Raw genomic sequence first — 20,948 nt, 5'->3', positions numbered from 1 at the left:
GACCTATAGCTGGTGCGGTCCCCTTGGGCTCTGCGCCCCATCCCTTACTCCCTCTACTTTATCTCCGGCTGGGAAGCCGCCCATCTCCAGCGGTATCCTTAAAGTGCTTGGATGAGGATTTGGAAACAAGACGGGGCTTGGAAAATACAACTTGGCCCACCACAGCACAAGGAGATCTGACCCAAAAGAGTGGGTTGCAACAATTGGCTTAAGAAAGGATTAGGGCACCACCATTCTTCTCCCCACCACCACAAAGGTGGAACCTTGAGGAAGAGCCCCAGGACCCTAATAGTGGAGGCAAGACCTACCTACACCAAACCACGCCCATCCACACTGGAGAGCTGCCTTATTTTCCTCTTTTTTTTTCTCCTTTTCCCCAAGGAAACCCAGGAAAGAACAACATCGATGCATTGTTGTGATTAGATCGTTTCTTGCTATTCAGATATATTTTCCCTTATCTCATTCACATCTCTTCCCTCCACTGGTTTTACACTTTTAGACTATCCTTTGTCTTTTGTTGTTTTTGTCCCCCCCCCCCACCTTTTTTTCTTTTTCTATTTTCTTTTTTTTTATTTCCCTTTTGGTTTGCTTGTTGGTTTGATTTGTCTGTGTGTTTGCGTACTTTTGTTCCCTGTGTGTTTGTCTGTTTTCCTTTTCAGGGCTACGTCAAGGAATAAGCCGAAGCACACATGGTGTAAAGTCCCAAATATCACTACTATTAGGGAAATAAAATAACCAAAGGCACAATAAGACAAACCGAGAGACACCATTAAAAGAACATTTCCCGAATGGACACGCCCTGGACAGTCAATGAGCCTCCTTTAATATAGCAATACTAACAGGTACAGAGTGCATAAGAAGCTTTTAAAACTAACAACAGACAGAAAGCTGGCCAAAATGATGAAATGGAAGAACTCTCCTCTAAAGAAATTCCAGGAAAAAGTCACAATGACAACTAAAAAACAGACATAAGCAACATAATGGAGCAAGAATTTAGAACAACTGTCATAAAATTAATCACTGGGCTTGAAAAATGCATAGAAGACATCAGTGAAGCTATCAATAGAATTCCCCTATGACCCAGCAATAACGCTGATGGGGATTTACCCAAGGGATACAGAAGTGCTGAGGCATAAGGGCACATGGACCGAAATGTTCATAGCAGCACTTTCAACAATAGCCAAATTGTGGAAAGAACCTAAATGTCCATCAACTAATGAATGGATAAAGAAGATGTGGTATATATGTACAGTGGAATACTACATGGCAATGAGAAAGAATGAAACCTGGCCATTCATAGCAAAGTGGATGGATCTTGAGGGAGTCATGCTAAGCGAAATAAGGCAGAGAAGGACAGATACCATAGGTTTTTACTCATAAGTCTAACAGGAGAAACCCACAGAGGACCATGGGGAAGGGAAGGGGAGGAAAAGAGTTGGGGAGAGGGATGGAGGTGAATCATGAGAGACTTGAATACTGAAAACAAACTGAGGGCTGAAGGGGGAGGGGGAAGGGAAAGGGGGTGCTGGTAATGGAGGAGGGCACTTGTGGGGAAGAGCACTGGGTGTCATATGAAAATGAGCTTGGTAATAAACTATAAAAAAATAACATATGAAATCCCAGCATACATAAAAAGGCAAACACATTATATCAAAGTGAGGTTTATTCCAAGAATGCAATATTAGTTTAACATTTGAAAATCACTCAGTGGAATTCTCTACTTTAACAGGAAGAAACTGGTGGGGGGAGGAGAGCCATATGATTATTTTAATATGTGAAAAAGAAGCTTTTAATAATAAAACACTGAGCCCGGGTGGCTCAGTTGGCTGAGGGCCCAACTCTTGATGTCAGTTCAGGTCATGGACTCACAGGTATGGGATGGATCCCAGTGTCAGGCTCTGTGCTGACAGTGTGAAGCCTGCTTGGGATTCTCTCTCTCCCTCTCTCACTACCCTTTGCCTGCCTCTGCATGCTCAAAATAAATAAATAAATACACTTAATTAAAACAAACAATGTCCATTGCTACAACATCCAATTGGCTTTGTCCCGGAATTCTTGGGGGCATGTTTGTTTTTTGAGTTTCTTTGGAGTGATTCTTTATCTCACTCTCAGTGCTTTTTAGTTGCTGTCCAAACAGGTTCTGTGGAGTAAGTTCATAATGACTTACTCCACATAAGATAATGTACAGCGAAGATTATAACACACTGATCAAAGAAATTGAGGAATACATAAATGGAAAGCTATCCCTGTATGCAAGGTGAAGTTACAAAGAGGACATTTGATAGAGGGAACATAATAGAGCAGATGCATAAAGAGAAGGAAAAGCATCATGAGCTTAAGCTCATCCAATATTTTGATAACAATAATCACAAGTCCCAGCTATTGTGCCTTTACTGCTTGCCAAGTTTTGTTATACAGCATTTTTCAGCCTTTAGATGATAACCTTAGAGATCTTTCACTTAGTCAAGGCAGAGACAGGAAAACAGAGCCATTGTAAGTACTAAGGAATTAAGGTATTTGTTATATGAACTATACCCTACCCAGTTATGAGAGGAGCTGAGAAAGTCAAAGCCTGAAAGAGAAGGGTATGAGGAGACCAGAGAAACCATTACTGGCCAGTCAGCCTGGGGGACTGGTACAGATGGACACATCTTTCAGATCAATGCAAGAAGCCAAGCACACCTGGCCACTGAAACAGGACTGCAGCGGTAGCTCTATGGGATTCTGCTCTCTGTGTCACAGCTCTGCTTCTGTGAGTCACAGCCAAGCACCTGGGGACAGGCCTGCAGCCTCCGTTGGTCATCAGGGCCAGCAACTAGGAAAATAAGTTAGATGTGGAATGGAGGGTAGAAAGGATAAGCTGAAACTGCCAGACATTTCCACACTCATCCTTGACCATGTCTGTTCATGGTGATGTACTAAAAGTGATGACTTCTGCTTCGCTTCATCTTCCTAATCCCAAGTAAGTTCTTTTGGCCAAATAACCTGGAGCTATGTAGTGAAAAGGATGTTGGGAAACAGATTTTAGCTTTAACCTAGGATACATAAAACAAAGCAATGCATTATCATTTGCTCATTTTACAGCTGAGGAAAGGAAAGCTCAAGCTGGTGAAATAATCTGCCTCAGACTGCTACACATTGAATAAGTACTTGACCTGTGGTCTAAACCCAGGTGTATTTGATGCCAAACTCTGATCCTTTCCACCACTCTATAGTAAGGATAAGTTACCTACTTGAAGGGCTTTCTGGTTCAGGTTCCACTTTATTACTTACATTCAGTTAGTTTTCTTGAGATTCCTGTACCTTGTAACCAAGGAACATTATATGTGGTTTTAGTGAAGATTAAATGAGTCTGTATAAAACGGGTACTTAATAATATTTTCCCCTGTGAGCTCTTGGTTCCTTGTAGCTATTGATGTAACCATGTCTTTGATGATGAATGGTCTTCACCTTAAGCAGCTTAATAAAGAAAAAGCACGGGATAAGGCTTCTGAACAAAAGTCTAGCTTTGCCACCTAATCTCTGTTATAGTCATAACCTATGAATTTCTGTGTTTTTAATCTCTAAATAAGGATAATATTCCCTTCTCCACTTTCTAGGATTTTTGTGAAGATCCAATAAAATTACATATTTTAAGAAAGAAAGATAAAATAAAAAGGATATTCACAAAACACACACAAAAAAACAGGGTTTCTTGATTCCTGGACTTGAGCTTTTCTAGTTAGCCCTTAAGAGTGACTTTCCAGAGTGAAGCATCTAACTGTAATCATCTCTATTATTCAGAGAGATTTTGAAAATGACTCAAAGAAAATGTGTGCAAAAACTAATCTATGAACCAAATGAAGCCTTATTATTAATGGATTTCTTCATTTTTAATGATTTCCTTTTGAAAACATTGAAAAGATAAGCTTGCTGTCATGTCCATCTCCCCTGACTCTATCTACCTCCACACCCCCTCCCCCACCCCGACCCCCACCCCTACCCTGCTGAAAGCTTTAGGCTGCGCTACCTCCGCAATCTTGCTGCTGTTTTGGCACTATGCCCCAGTGCCTTGTGCAGAGAGAGATTTCAGGGTGGTTCTCTCTCGAGTCCCCCATTTCTCTAAGGAAGCTGTATTTCTAATCTGTGGCGTGAAGACCTTTTGCTTACCCTGTAAGATTAAATCACAGGACTCCTTATCAGCACAGAGCTGAGAGAAAGCTTGCAAATTGAATATAGACTTTACCTGTGAGCAGCATGAAAAATCAACGGAAACACTCAGTGTTGGTCCAGATGTTTCTCTAGACACATTCAGATTGCAATTAGGCCTCCTCCAAATTAAAACTTTAGCAACATCTCAGTTTTAAAGAACTCATAGAAGAAAGTCATCTGCACTGCAATCTTTGCTGTGGTTTAAAAGAAAAAAATTTATATAGGGAAACATGCGGGATGTTGAGTCATCATACATAGCCAAGGACTTTCATCGGGACTTTTATTTCCCCTAAAGAGTTGATGAGTATGAAAGAAGTAAGACCCAAAACAAGTATCTACAATGTGAGTGATCTACCATAGCAGTCCATGCTCCCACACCTGCCCCACCATGAGGGTAGTTGGCATGACATGGTGAAAAGGGTATGAATATTTTGACCAGTTAGACTTGAATTTCTGGCTCAATATTTCCTTTCAAGATAATTTTAAGGATAAGCTAATATATGTTTTTCTTTTGGAAAATAATGCCTACCTCTCAGTTTTGGGGTTTTTTTTTTATTGTTTTGTTTTGTTTTTTTAGAAAATGTTATATTCTGATCTCTTTGCTTCTTCCTCTATCTGCCTTTCTCCTAGAAAGCTGGACATGGAAAGACCAGATTTGTGAGCTGATAACTGGCATGTGCTTAATGCTCCCAGGAACTTCTGAGAAGTTTATTAAGGACACTTGCCTCTGGACCTCTCAGGACAAAGTCAATCTAGGCCCAAAATAGTGAGGATGACTGTAATGATATTGAATGTGGAACAATGACAGAGCGGGCTGTGCTAATCATAATAGATGCACCCATAAGCATGAAATTTTGCCTCTGATGATGAAGAGGAATCAGGTGTTAGATGCCTGAACTAATTACCTAAAATGACCACCTGAAGCTAAATCAAGCATTTTCTGATTAGCACTCAGTGCAATGGCTCTAATCTAATAAACTGATGAGCAGGGAGAATGAGAGCAGTGAGAAGGGACAGGCCCTGTGTTTGTCCTAGGGCCATTCTGAGACCAGCAGCCATCCAGGCCTTCTCTGTCTGGATGACCTGTGTGCCCCAGGACTGGGAGAAGGCTCAACATAAGCAGAGTCACCTAAACTGTAGGAGTTGGTTAATCTGAAACTCTAAAGCCTCTTAGAGAAATTTTAAAGGTATGATAGTCAACTAATTTGGGGTGAGAGGTCTAGTGCTCAGCTGAGGGAGTAGGGGACCATAGCGAGTATCTCATTTGCTGTACTGATTTGTCCTGCTTTACATTCCTGGGACAGGTCACCTGTTTCTGTCTTTCAGAAACTTCTAGGCTTTGCTCTACATGATGGGGATATTTTGTGCAAACCTCATCTTTTCAAGAGTGAGAAGAATCGACAGCAACTTGTCCCTTCCTTTCTTGACTATTCTCTTTTCTGTTTTCTGTTCTTATGGTCAGCACACCATCAATGCGTCTTCACCTGCATGGAAGCAATGGCTTCCAAAGGAACAGCTGAATCCAGTTTGCAGTCTCAGCAATGGCCTCATGAAGCCCCCTGAAGACTCCACCGCAGATACTGGCCTTCCCACCACAGAGAGCTGGATTGCAGGCTCACAGAACCAGTGCTCCCAGCACAACCCAGGGACAATCTCCTCAGAGTTCTGAGTTTCCCCTCCCAGGACCCCTCCTTCAGGCTTTGATAAGTCCAACCTCTTGCTCTTGTCCTTCAGTGCAATCAGGGTAACTGTGCCCTGTGCTTATTACCTTAGAATAAACTTTTTTTTAACCCTCTTAGTCACCTAGTTAGCTGAATATGTAGTTCACCATCCTAACTGAATTCTTTCTACTAAAAGTGCGAGTACGATTTATTTCTCCTCTTGTAGCTATAGAAATCAGTACCAAAACCCACACTATCCAAGATGAGATTGTAGATAGGTCTGGAGATGTCCTTGAGCTTGAATGCAGAGTTGAACACCTTGCCAATGGCAAACTGGATGCTGGTAATGCATGGCATGCAGTGGTACCAATTAATCAAACTGTCATCTGCACTAAACAGTGATGGTATGCTTACTGAATATTTCTACCTCCTGTTGGGACCCTAAATAACAGAGTTTATTTGGGGGATCTCTTACAAAATTTTACCTGCCAATGGCTTTCCTTGGCTCTTAGAATAAAATCCAAACTTCATCCCATGGGTTTTACTTCTTCTTAGTATCTTGTCCCTTTCCATAGTTGTCTCCTACCCATCACCTCCTTACCTACAAACCTCTAATTCTCCTTCTGACCTTCACAGGAGGAAACCACCCCACATAAGAGCCTATGTGATACTGGGTTACTATCCACTGGGATGCATTTTAACCAGATCACTGGAAGGTTGGCTTTCTTTCATCCAGGATATACTCTAGTGTCACTTCATTGCAAAGTCTTCCCATAAGCACACAACTACTGTGTCTATCTGGAAAAAGAGGTCAGCACCTTGATACTTGAATGTCCCTTAAATTAAATGAGAAAAATAGAAAAATATTTATATTTAAAATGGATTACAGTCAAGGGAACATAGAATTGTATGTCTTTGTTTAAGCAGTCAAAACTCAGCTACTTAGTTCCATGTAAGTGTTCTTTTACTTTTTTTCCTTTTTTTGTAAATAGAAATATACTTTTTTTGGACAGAGGACCAATAAATAGCATCATGAGATCAATGATGCTTATCAACTTACCATGTTTACTGATTTTTGCCTGGGTCATTTTTCCAAAAGAGAATTGTGCCCAGTAGGAATGATCACTGCATATAAAAATGTGTAGAATTAGCATTGGTGAGACTTCTATTAGAATTGTACTGTAAGGCTGAACCTAACAGACTCCATGATAGAGGTCCCCCTCTAAGCTAAAAGGTCTAAGGTCAGTCTCTTCGGAACTATTAGGCGGTTATACATTACCAGGGGCAAAAGAGACCACTATGCGGTATCCAATCAGGAAAGCCCAGCTACCTCTCCCCACATTCCTAAAGGTAAGGCCTGCAGATGGGAACTTTATATAGGACCCTGTTATCTAGTGTTAAAGTTAACCCCAGAGTCACCAAACAAGACCCTGAACTCGCTCTGTAATTGGTTAATTTCAAAGATACCCTAAATGTTGTAATTGTGTCCCGCCAAAAGTAACGAACGCTCTGAACAGTGTGTATGGTTAGAGCTACTGCCAATACTGTTGTACCATTATGATTGGGTCACTGTACCTATGTCACAATTTCTTGTAACTCCCCCTTCCCAAACCCTATAAAAACCCTACTCAGCCCTTGCTCAGGGCTCACAGTATGGATCCACTGTGTTGGAAAAGTCTGTGAGTCCGAGTTCGAACCTGTAATAAAGCCCTTTGCCTTTGCATGCGTGCCTCTGTCTCCCTGGCAGTTTCTGGTTTTGGGGTGATATTAAAATCTTGGGCATTTCAGTACCATTTTAAACTTAATTTGAGAAATTAGAAGTAATTAAATAACACACAATAAAGTGTGGAAATATTAGGTATTTGAACAAAGTTGAAAATAGCCTTTCAAATGGGAAATGATTAACAAAACATACTTGACGTGAACAATCCTTCCTCCAACCAGGACAGATATAAAAAAAATAAATTAATTTGTGAATGTTCTTTTAATATCAATATGAGAGGAAACGTGGCCACTAATTAATCGGTATTAACAAGAGAGAGGATACAAATCTAAATTAAGCATCTCCTTGATTCTTGGTTGCCTCCTTGTATCTGGCAACTCCTCAAAGTGCCAGGTTCTTCCCAGAAGACCCTGGCAGCCCTTCTAGGCGTTCATCATACCCCAGATAGAACAGTGGTAGAGAGCACTTGGAATCCGGCAATTGACACAGCTGGGGAAAGCTGGGAGCAACAAAAGCAGAGAGGAACTAGGAAAGGCTGGCAATTAGAAAAGGTGAACACAGCTTTCCTGGCAGGTACTAGTTAGATGATATGGGAAGAAATTCCCTGCTCATTCACTAAGCCCAACTACTCAGCCAGGCAGCCTTCTATTTTGCCAAAAAGTCAAAATGGAATTCAAGATGAGAATTCTGTTTTCCTAATTCTGGAAGATTTCTAAGGTATAAGGCTGTGTTGCTTTTCTCACAACTCCTAGATTTAACTCAGCATAACTCAGACACATGTTACATAAACATGTTACTGCTTCCTGGAATACAGTGTCATTTTGCTTACATTGGGACTGTTGGTCAGTTCAGTGACATGAATTAAAGAGCTAATAGGATATTGAAAATGCTGGTCTAGTCCTCCACTAACCGCACCCCACCACCAAACACACAGAGACACCTGCTATGCTTGCTAATTAAATTATCGGAAAGCAGCTCAATGTTCCCATGTTGGCTACTCGGCTTGGAACCCCGGTGGTGAGCCAGTTATTTCTTCACATTAATATGGAACAAACGTAACCTAAGGTCTTCCTTCCAGATAGTCTGACGGAATTGGACTAGGACTACATTTTAAAATTCACCTGAGAGAAAACTCCCCTGGGCAGAAAGAGACAGCAGATGTATTAAGTGTTCCTGAAGAGAGAGACGGAGAGAGAGAGATTTATATCTGTACGAGGCTTATTTCTTGCCGAAAACATTCTGTCCTTTTCAACATGTAAAACACACTTTCAAAAGTGGAAACGTCCATAGCAAAGACGCACAGAAGAAAGACATGGCTAGGAAAGGGTCTGATGGTTTCTCATAGACCATCTCTGGGTTGCATGATTTCCCTTTCTTGTACAAATCTGGTATACTTTTGCTTTCAAAGTGATTAGAGACTGGAGGATTTAAAAACATGGAAGCCATCCAAATGTCTTTCTGAAACTGGAGGACAGATCATCTTATTTCCATGAAAAGAAGAGCATCGAATTAGATATCTTAGCTTATAACCTAAAGAACAGGACCTTCAATGAAGACTACTTTTAGTTTATCAATAGGCTTCAACATAGTCAACATAGCCTACCTTGTTCTCAGAACGATTTAAGACGGATAAAATAACACATTTTAGTAGATACAGGAACTTTCAGTTGAGAGGAAAATGGAGGTTGGAAAATTTTAGGTGGGATGGAAACAATTTAATACAGTAATGGTTTGCTTCTTGCATTAGGCAGGGAGCAAAGTTGTCTTCAACTTTCTAGCAACCAATGGGCACAGAGAAACATTATTGTCCACAGAGTTCAGAGTGGCCAAATCTAGAAAATGAACCAGTGACTTCAGAAAAGCAACTCTTACATGGTTTCAAAAGAACACACTTTCTCCCAGTTTTTAAAAGATGGAATACCCTGTAAAGTAATAAGCAAAAGCTTTTTTCCTAAATATAGAATAAGTTTAAAAGAACTGTTTCCCGTAATGCCTCTCAGAGTAGGCTAGCAGCCATCGTGCCAATTAGGAACACATTAAACCACTTAAAATTTCCCACAGAGAATATGAGGTTGAGCGAGACGCTGTGGCAAGAGTGAGAGTCTGAGGATCCAGCTCCGAACAGAGGTAGATAACACATAATTTAGACCAGGGGTTCTTGTCCTGACTGCAAATTAGAAACACGTGAGGTACTTTAAGAAAATCCCGCGGAACACAGGCCATCCCAGATACATTCAATCAGAACCTCTGCAGGTGAATCCCACAAAAGGGAATTTTTTCAAAAGTTTCTCAGATGAGTCAAATGTGTTCCAGCAATGACTGTGAGGGGAAAACAAACTACAGAGCCTTTGGTCAGTGCCCCCATAAATCATGTTCTTTAGCTGTATTTTGGAAATAAAGCCATGAAGGCTCTGAATTTTTTTCTATTAAAATTACCAGAATCATAGGGGGAGGAGCCAAAGTAACAGGAGTATGGAAGTTTTTTGTTTTGGGGATTTTTTTTGGTCTCATGCCCATGAAACACAGCCGGATCAACACTACACCATCCAGCACACCTAGAAAACTGATTTGAGTATTAACACAACCATCTGTACAACCTGAACCACAGAACTTAGCAGGTACATGGCACAAAAAGGTGAACTGAGGGAGAGAAAAGTTGCGAAGGGCAGGGAGTTGTTTTTGCTTGCGGAGAGAGGATCGAGATGGTGGTGGGGTGGGGGGAGTACGGGAAAAGCACACCCCCCCCAAAAAGCATATGGAGAGAAAGTGGAAAAGTGGAAATCACCGCAGGGACTGAACTAAGGAGGGAGAAAGAAGACAGTTTAAATTCCATTAACTTTATAAACAGGGGGAGCATAGAGTCTGAAACTCTCCAGCAACCTACCTGTTGGTGATCTGGTGAGAATGGCCAATCTGAAGAAGCAGAGTGAAGTCCGTGGGTCCTCGGAACACACTGGGAGTCCGTGGTTCCCCTGCTGGGAGGACTCCCCACAGGCAAAAGTCCCAGTGGACCCTGGAGAACGACCACATTCGCTGGTGCTGGAACAAGGTTGTTAAGGATGAACCCTGATGCCACATGTGGGCTGAGATTGTCCATAATCCCTGAAACGCTGCTGCCACAGGATCACATGAGCATTTTCTGGGATGGGCTGGCACCCAGCCGCAGTCTCTGCGCATCTGCAGCAGCAGGGTCCTGCAAACATTCCTGGGTGCGGCCCACACCTGGCCACTGCTTGGTGAGACCCTCCTGCAGAGGATGCGAACAGCTCAGAGCGCAGCCCCGGAGAAGAAAGGGGGAGGGAAAAACAGCCACATCTGAAATAAAACTCAGGGACATGCCGCCTGGCAACCTGACTTGGTCACAAACAGTGTAAAAGACGGGAGTGGACAGAAGGCGGAGACAAAGGACCAGTACGCCATTGCTGACCAGGGAGAACAGAATTCTGACAGAAGACTGAGGACTTGGGTGACGCCATTTTCACCGTTCCCGCAGCGCAAACACACCTACAAGCGCAGGAGTAATCCACCCCAATAAACTAAGCAGCGCCACCTAGTGGTGAATGGAGCCATTACACTAAGGCCTGCACAACTGGGCCAACCTCCCTCTTCAGGAATACCACGCTTCTCCCCACCTGCTTAGTTTAAGGACTGTAAAGTGCTTCATAGGTTGACTTCTAGGAGAAAATAATATAATTTCAATCGTATTTCGGTTTGTTCACTGATCCATCTATTCAATACAGAAAAAAATTTATTTTTATTTTCAATTATTATTAAAATATTTTTAATTTTTTTCTGCTGTATTTTTACTTTTTTGAGATTTTTCAAATTCTATTTTATTTCTCTCATTTCATTTTATTTTATTTCATCATATCAGTTTTTCAAATTTTCAAACATTTTTATTTCTTCCCCTTTTTTTCTCTAATCTAGCAGGCTCCTTTCAACAACTAGACCAAAACACACCTAGGATCAAGCATCATTTATTTGGCTCTTGTGTGTGTGTGTGTGTGTGTGTGTGTGTGTGTGTGTGTGTGTGTGTTTTATAACTTTTTAATTTTCGTTTATTTAGTTTCATTTTTTCACCCCATTAATTCCTTTTCTTCCCTCAAATTTACAAAACTAAGGAATTCACCCCAAAAGAAAGAGCAGAAAGAAACAACAGCCAGGGACTTAATCAACACAGCTATAAGCAAGATTTCTGAACCAGAATTTAGAATTACAATAATAAGAATACTAGCGGGGGGTCGAAAATAAATTAGAAACCCTCTCTGAGGAGATAAAAGAAGTAAAACCTACTCAAGATGAAATAAAAAATGCTATAACTGAGCTGCAATCTCAAATGGATGCCATGGCAGCAAGGATGGGGGAGGCAGAGCAGTGAGTAGTAATGTAGAGGACCAACTTATGGAGAATAATGAAGCAGAAAAAAAGAGGGAGACTAAGTAAAAAAGAATGATTTAACAATTAGAGAACTCAGTGACTCATTAAAAAGGAACAACAGCAGAATCATAGGGATTCCAGAAGATAAAGAGAGAAAAAGGGGTAGAAGGGTTATGTGAGCAAATGATAGCAGAAAATGTTCCTAACCTGGGGAAAGACACAGACATCAAAATCTAGGAAGCACAGAGGACTCCCATTAGCTTCAACAAAAACTGATCATCAACAAGGCATATCATAGTCAAATTCACAAAATCCTTAAGCAAGGAAAGAATCATGAAAGCAGCAAGGGAAAAACAGTTCTTAACCTACAAAGGAAGACAGCTCAGGTTTGCAGCAGACCTATCCACATTAAATTGGCAGACTAGGAAAGGAGTGGTAGGATATACTCAGTGCTTAACTGAAAAAAATATTTAGCCATCAATTCTTTATCCAGCTAGGCTATCACTCAAAATAGGAGAGATTAAAAGTTTCCCAGACAACAAAATTTAACTCATGACTACTGAGCAATACATTTTAAGGGGATTCTCTCAGGGGACAAAAGATTGAAAAAAAAAAAAAAAGACCAAAAGGAACAACTACTAGAAAGGATCAGAGAAAACCAACAGAAATTCCAACTCTACATGCAATATAATGGCAATAAATTCATATCTTTCAGTACTCATTCTAACCATCAATGGACTAAATGCTCCAATCAAAAGACCTGGGATAATAGAGTGGATAAGAAAACAACATCCATCTATATGCTATTTACAAGAGACACACTATAGACCTAAAGACACCTTCAGATCGAAAGTAAGGGGATGGAGAACCATCTGTCAAGGTAATGGTCAACAAAAGGAAGCCAAAGTAGCCATACTTATATCAGACAATCTAGACTTTAAAATAAAGACTGTAACAAAAGATGAAGAAGGGCATTATATCATAATTAAGGGGTCTATCCTCCAAGAGGACCTATCAATTGTAAACATTAATGCCTCAAATGTAAAGGCACCCAAATATATAAATCAATTAATCACAAACATAAACTCATTGATAATAATACCATAATAGTAGGGGGGTCTTCAACACTCCACTCACAGCAATGGACAGATCAACTAATCAAAAAATCAGCCAGGAAACAATGGCTTTGAATGACACTCTGGAACAGATGGACTTAACAAACATATTCAGAACATTTCATCCTAAAGCAGCAAAATACACATTCTTCTCCAGTGCACATGGAACGTTCTCCAGAACAGGGGCACTTGAGTGGCTCAGTTGGTTAAGTGTTGACTTTGGCTCAGGTCATAATCTCATAGTTCATGGCTTTGAGCCCAGCATCAGACTCTGTGCCAACAGCTCAGACCCCGGAGTTTGTTTCGGATTCTGTCTCCCTCTCTCTCTGCCCCTCCCCTGCTCACACTGTGATTGTCTGTCTGTCTCTCTCTCTCTCTTTCTCAAAAATAAACATTAAAAAAAAGAACCCATCTTTGCGGACAACTAGTTCAGTACTCTCTGAAGCATATATTTTGTTCCTCCTACTTCAAGTCTCCAAAACAGCACAACTGGATTAATCCCACTGAAGATGCTAAAGAGGAAAACAAAATATTTTTCGTTTTTGCATCTTCTTTCAGCTACTGCCCAAATAGTCTGCTCTCCTCTTCTGTTAAGCATCATAAGGGATTTATGTCTACTTCCTCATCCTTTATTTTCTTTCCATTGTGACCTCTTTGGGCTTCAGTCCCCAACATGGCACTGGATAGATCTGGAAAAGTCACTGTGGTAGCCAACTTCCAAAGTGGTCCTCCACGATTCCCACATCCTACTATTGTGGAGTGTCTATGCCCCTTTCTGTATTGTCCCATTGTTGGTCCTTTTGATAACACATAGCAGAAGTTATGGTATATCAGTTCTGAGACTGGGTTGTAAAGGGTGCAGCTTTCATGTTGGCCATGTGTGTTCTCTGTTTCTCTCACGGACTCTGAGAGGACCCAGCTATCACAGGAGGACAAATAGGCCGCCTATATGGAAAGCTATCCACATGGTGAGGGACTCAGGACTCAAGCCAACAGGTAGTGAGAATCTAAGGCCTGCCAATGTCCATGTGACAATGATATTAGATCCTCTGCATAGGACATTCAGAGAACTAGGGTCCCAGCCAATATCTAAATGCAACTTCATGAGAGGCCCTAAGCCAGACCACCCAGGTGAGCTGTTAGAATCCTGAGCCCCAGAACCATGTAAAAATAATAAATGCTTATTGTTTTAAGCTACTAGATTTTAGGGTACTTTGTTATGCAGCAATAGATAACTGATACAATCACCAATATTTTCAGTTGTGCCAAATTCAATGATCATTTGTCTTTGACAATACTTCTCACAGTGATCACTCTTTATTTAAAATGCTTTCGTTTCTATAATTCAGGACCTTCATACCCTGGTTTTCTCTCTACTTCAATTATCTTATTTATTCTTCATTGCCACCACCTCTTCCTTTCACCCTGAAAAGTCAATTCCTAATTTTCAAACCTCCTCTTGATTTATACTCTATTCTTACATAATATCCATCAGCTCCATAATATATTATTATCTCAATGCCACTGACTCTTGAATTCATACCTCCAGGCCTAGGCTCACAGAGCAGTAAGTCCAGGCATCATCACAAAGTCTCCCTTGAGTACCTGATACTCAAACTCAGTGTGTTTAAAGCAAAAATCAATTTTTGTCCTGACATTGATTCCTCAATTAGGATTTTCCATCTCAGTAAATGGCACCAACATTACCCAACTGGTCAGGTCAAAACCCTAGGATAGATGCTTGATTCTCCACTTTTCCTCAGCCTAATCAGAGGACCAATTGATTTCTTGAACATAATGACATCAGCGTCACCAAGGAGCTTGTTAGACATGCAGGATCACAGGTCTCTTACCAGACCTACTTAACCAGAATCTTCATTTTAACAAAACCTTTAGTTGAATTGTATGCACAATTACACATGAGAAGCACTCATTCAGAGAACAAATCCATCAATTCAGTATTTATGTTCTGTAGATCAGTATCTCATTAATCTTCTCTTTAAAATTAGGGAGGATTGGTTTAATACGTTTGGAAAACACTGTATAATGTATGTTATGTTTTCAAAATTTCTTACAATAAAAAATACCTTGAACTCTGTTGAAGCCCTCTTTTTTTTCACCTAAAAACTGGTTAAAATGGTCTTTCCCTCCCTCCTTCTCTCTCTCTCTCTCTCTCTCTCTCTCTCTCTCTCTCTCTCTCTCTCTCTCTCTCTCTTTCTCTCTCTCCCTCCCTCCCTCCCTCCCTCTTTGATTCTTGCTTAGCCAGCATGTATTATTATTTGTTGGAACGACTATTCCATTCCATTGAGAAACATTGTGGCTGATATTCTGTCAGTTATTATTGTTTAGTTTCATATTTTCAATACATTTGTTCACTTGTCCATTATTTAACAAATATTTACTATTCTGCATAGAACCTACTCTGTGAAAGACACTCTTCTATGTGTTGGGGTGAAAGCAGTACAAGTCAAAGCTGCATAGTGTCTTTCTGCGTGCACATAACTCGGTAGAGTCATCCTCAGGCATGTGAAATGGGGGTTACAATTACACATCCAACCACTGGTGACTATGTACCCCTCAGGAAACAGCTGGGCAGGGACAGCAGGGTGGCATCAGGATCTAATGTTCTTGTGTGACATCTATCTAGGATGATCTAGCCCCGTGATGACAACACCCCATCCACCTTCCCAGTTAGCCCACTGAGCTTCTGTGGTTAATCCTGACACCTCACATTCAATTGGAATAAATCACTAATGAGTTAACACTCTCACAAAGTTTTATTTGGTTTCCTGAACCACACTCCTGTCTTGGGATGGTTGTATATATCCAGGATTACATTTTAAATGCCTTTTTGTTGCAACATGTTTTTCCACTTATTTTCACTGGGTTATTTATGATTATTCAGGACTCAACTCCAGCATTAGCCTGTTTCATGCCTTCCCTGGGCTTCTTCTGTGTTTGCACAGAATCTTGGGTTAAATTCTCTCTATATATATCATTATATCTCTTTCATTAGCTCTTAAGTTTCTCAAAGTCAGAGGTCCTCATTTATTCATTGCTAAAGAAACATTACCTAGTTTATTTCCTAGTAGGCATTTAGAGTATTTGATGACTTAAGCTGAAAACATTTGTGTAAGCTAGAACAGTAACTAAGCTAGAACAGCTAAATTGCCAAGACTTTTGGTGGGCTAATGGGTTTTTCTAAGTATTCCTTCTTTTTAAAAAAATGCTACTTTTTTTATATCCCACATAAAATTCATTGTTTAAACTCTGAAGAGTCCAAAAAAAGATATAGAAAACATCCATTATCCTACCACGTACACCTATACATGCCCATATATTATTATATTGCATACATGTTATGTAATGTATTTAATACATAATATATTCAATTTTAGATAATTTCACATTTTCTTGTAAAAATAAGATATTTGCAAATGACATATAAGATAAAGATTTACTAGCAAAAATCTATAAAGAACTTACCAAGCTCAACACCTGAAAAACAAACAATCCAGTGAAGAAATGGGCAGAAGACATGAATAGATACTTTTCCAAAAAAGATCCAGATGGCAAGCAGACACATGAAAAGATGCTCCACATCACTCATCATCAGGAAAATACAAATCAAAACCACAATGAGATACCACTTCATACTGATCAGAGTGGTTTAAAAAATTTTATGATTTTTTATTTATTTTTGAGAGACAGAGAGAGACAGCATGAACAGGGGAGGGTCAGAGAGAGAGGGAGACACAGAATCCGAAGTAGGCTCGAGGCTCTGGGCTGGCTGTCAGCACAGAGCCCCACACGGGGTTCGAACCCACGAACTGTGAGATCATGAGCCAAAGCTGGATGCTCAACCGACTGAGCCACCCAGGCACCCCTAATCAGAATGGTTTAAATTAACAACTCAGACAACAACAAATGTTGGAGAGGATGTGGACAAAAAGGAGCCCTTTTGCACTGTTCTGTTGGTCCAGGGCATTCTTCCTACACCCCCCACCCCACTTTTCACCATGGCAGTCTAGCTGAAATTACCTTACTATGAAAGCACTTTTATGTCCCAAGTCCATTTATGTATACCATTGCAGAATCCCTGTATTTCCCTTGATCAGTAGCATTATATTTGTTTCTGGCTATAATTGACTCATATCTGTACTAGCCTGATAATGTCTAATTTGTCACTGACAGCACTGCAGTCACTCTGGAAAACAGTATGGAGATTCCTCAAGAACTTAAAAATAGAATTACCCTATGACCCAGCAATTGCACTACTAGGAATATATCCAAAGAATACAGGAGTGCTGATTCAAAGAGGCACATGCACCCCAATGTTTGTATCAGCACTATCAAGAAAAGCCAAAGTATGGAAAGAGCTCAGATGTCCATCAACTGATGAATGGATTAAGAAGATGTGGTTTATATCTACAATGGAATACTACTCAGCGATGAAAAAGAATGAAATCTTGTCATTTGCAACAATGTGGATGGAACTGGAGGGTATTATGCTAAGCGAAATAAGTCAGGCAGAGAAACACAGATATCATACGATCTCACTCCTATGTGGAATTTGAGAAATTTAACAGATGATCATACAGGAAGGGAAGGAAAAATAAGATAAAAACTGGGTGGGAGGCAAACCATAAGATGGGGTGGAGGTTGGGGAGAGGGAGAAAATGAGTGATAGGCGTTGAGGAGGGCACTTTTGAGATGAGCACTGGGTGTTATATGTAAAAGATGAATCACCGGTTTCAACTCCTGAAGTCCAGACTTCACTATATGTTAATTAACCTGAGAATTTAAAAAAAAAATTCAGACATGAGGACTATCTTTTATATATCTATAAATATGTATGTATTCATTTGATGAATATTTACTTATTATCTTGAAAGTACAAGAAGCGTAGTAACACATCCCATTATTTAATTAATCTCTTATTGTTGTACATACAAATTATTCCAATCCTTTTGCTTTATAAAAGCTGATGTGGTGAACATTCTCTTTCATAACATTTTGTGAAAGTTTAATCTTCACAGGCTGCATCACCCTTTGTTTAAAGAAATACAGTTTTAAAAAAGGGAAAAGACACCCTTAAGTGGGAGCTACTTAAATTATAAAAATTTTCCATCTGGTTTAATGAAAAAATTCTGACAGTCATTTTAGGACAATGCTGCAGCATTGTTTTAGATGAAATCCACATTGAACCACCATTCCCCTTGTTTTTATTTTGTTTTGTTTTGTTTTGTTTTGTTTTACTAAAGGTCACGATGACTTGGGAAAATCCCCTCCAATTGAAGGCCTCCAGCACTTTCTCATACAAATGCAGTCTAGAGCACTGAGAAATCTACCACTAGGGTCTGTTCCTAGTTGTAGTGAGAGGCTTGTGGCAAATAAAGGAAAGAGAAGAAACTATACTGTGACTACTATTTGTCTGGCGTTATGCTCCATCCTTTAAAAACACTGTGCCTTAAACATAACAGGTATTCAGTAAACATTTCCAAAATAAAGGAGCTGTGATCTTACTAGCTCTCCATTCTTGGAAAATTAACTAACGATTTACCATGTCAGTTTCCTTGTCTGTAATAATTATTACCTACAAATTCCCACAGAAACCCTGTGGAGTTTAGACAAATCTTATTTTACATACAAGAAAATGGCATCTGAGTTTTGCTAAAAGACTTGTCCAGGCTCATCCACTAAATAGTGGTTAAGCTCATGCTTAGATCACAAGATCAAGTCTAAGCAGAGCTCATAACTCTTAGCATTTTCTCATCAGTAAAGTTCATTCTTCTGCCAGTGGAGCTGACATTGAGTGGGGCATTACACCTCAGGATACCACATGGCTTGGCTTGCATGGAGTCTAACTAATGGCTACGGATGCTGGTGGGCATAGGGCTAGTTCCGGTTCATCCCTCACTTACTGGTATCATCAGGGTCTCTAGTTCAAATCCAACCTTATGTAATTCATGAATCCCCAGTAAAATCAGCCTCTCCCTGTGCCTATAGTTTTTGCTTCAAACCTGTTGGTGTAGACCCTGAGGTAGCCCCTTCAATCTTCAACCTAGTCTAATTTCAAAATTCTCTGTTGGATTTAATTAATTCAAGACCATGGCAAAAATCATCATTAAAAAAATAGCATCCACTTCAATTTTGAAAATAAACATAGCTGAGATTTTCTGCTAGGTTTTTAATTAGATGAAGGAATTTAATTAAATGAAGTAACTAGTTACATGATTAATTCTCTTACTAAACCTATGGGATATATAGTCATAAAAGTTGCAGCTTAGGGACACCTGGTGGCTCAGTCAGTTAGGCATCTGACACTTGTTTTGGTCTCAGGTCATGATATCACGGTTCATGAGTTTGAGCCCATTATCCGGCTCTGTGCTGACAGCTGGGAGCCTGGAGCCTGCTTTGGATTCTCTCCCTCTCTCTCTCTGCCCCTATCCCACTTGCACTCTGTCTCTCTCTCTCTCTCTCTCTCTCTCTCTCTCTCTCTCTCTCTCTCTCAAAAATAAATAATAAAAAATAAGCACTAAAAAAGTTGTAAACATTTATAAAAAAGTTGCAGCTTAAGATCACAGAGTTAAGACACAGCTAAATTGGTAGTATAAGTGAGATCTGATCTTGAAGCTGAAGGTCTTGAACACTTGGACAGGGCTATCCAAACACAGGTTTCAAGGCCTTGGCATCAGGGTCACTACACTGTACCGTGCAATTCCAGAGGCACTCTTCACTGCTATGCATCACACAAGGACCCAAGTGGTTATGAAATTACTTTTGTGAGTCTCAGCTTGCACTAAACAATGCAAAATAGAAAATATCCAAGTACATTATACACAGTGAGGTATTATAAGTGCTGCTCTATAAAATGTGTGTGTGTGTGTGTGTGTGTGTGTGTGAACATCATACAATGTCTGGGAATCTGGAGCCAGATCACTTGAGTTCTGATCATGGATCTGCCATTTACCAACTACAAGACCTTGTATAACTTACTTTACCTCCCCATGCCTCAGGTTACTTACCTGTAAATTACAGTTAATAATACTGACTACCTCACATAGGCCAGTGCCTAACACATAGAAAGCACTCAACACTATTTTAAAAATTTGTTCTTCAATTTCTACTGCTATCTTATTACATGTGTGTACTAGATTATGATTTAAGATAGTTTCTTACTATAGATCATGGTCAAAAAATGTGAAGGCCATTGCCTTCAACAGCTCCTACTCCTTTATAAGTAGGTCTGATTGAATTTGCAAATAACCAGTGACCTTCTGATAATACATTACTAAATGTGACTACTGTTGTGGGCCCCGAGAGATTAAGTAATTCTGCTCTGGCAAGAGAAGTGAAGGAAACAGTGCTTAGATAATCAGGAATAATTGGTGTGGTGATTACTCCTAATAGTCCAATGGGAACTATTGGAATAAAAGAGGAATCATACAGAATATAACCAAAAGTGGCACAGGAAACGAGATGGGACAATAGATCCTTTGAATTTAAGTCTGTCTTCCCATTCTTATCAGAACAGGATGCCTAATTTGAGTAAGAGAGTTGTAACAATTGCTTTTTGGGAATTAGTGACATATAAGGAATTCAGAAAAAATTGTCCTCTTTCATTCCCCTGAAGTCAGAGGGATCTCCCCAAACCTATATCAGACTTAGGGAGAACAATGTAATATGAGACAGTAGATAAATAGTGGCTCTTAAATATGGAGACTTAAGGTAGACACCCAGTGTTAACATTTATCAGTTGTGTGACTATGACTAGATCAGGGAGGTCACATGTTTTTGGGACATATAATTTTTCCTTTCTATGACAATGTATTATACTATTGTGCACACTACCATCCTTAAAGGGAAGTTGTGAGGATC

At 40.0% G+C, this 20,948-nt stretch overlaps 1 long non-coding RNA gene across 1 annotated transcript; it reads left to right on the top strand.

The window, feature by feature from the left end:
- The first annotated feature begins 2,872 nt into the window (after window positions 1–2,872).
- LOC115271604 lies at window positions 2,873–5,980 on the top strand. Its single transcript, XR_003900023.1, has 3 exons — window positions 2,873–2,962; window positions 4,822–4,957; window positions 5,654–5,980. It is a non-coding gene; the product is annotated as an uncharacterized LOC115271604 (long non-coding RNA).
- Window positions 5,981–20,948: the final 14,968 nt, after the last annotated feature.

This window comes from Suricata suricatta, chromosome 11 (genome assembly GCF_006229205.1).
Source record: "Suricata suricatta isolate VVHF042 chromosome 11, meerkat_22Aug2017_6uvM2_HiC, whole genome shotgun sequence".
Taxonomy (NCBI): domain Eukaryota; kingdom Metazoa; phylum Chordata; class Mammalia; order Carnivora; family Herpestidae; genus Suricata; species Suricata suricatta.
The sequence above is the reverse complement of the archived record's forward strand: the minus strand, read 5'-3'. Positions and strand labels throughout refer to the sequence as shown.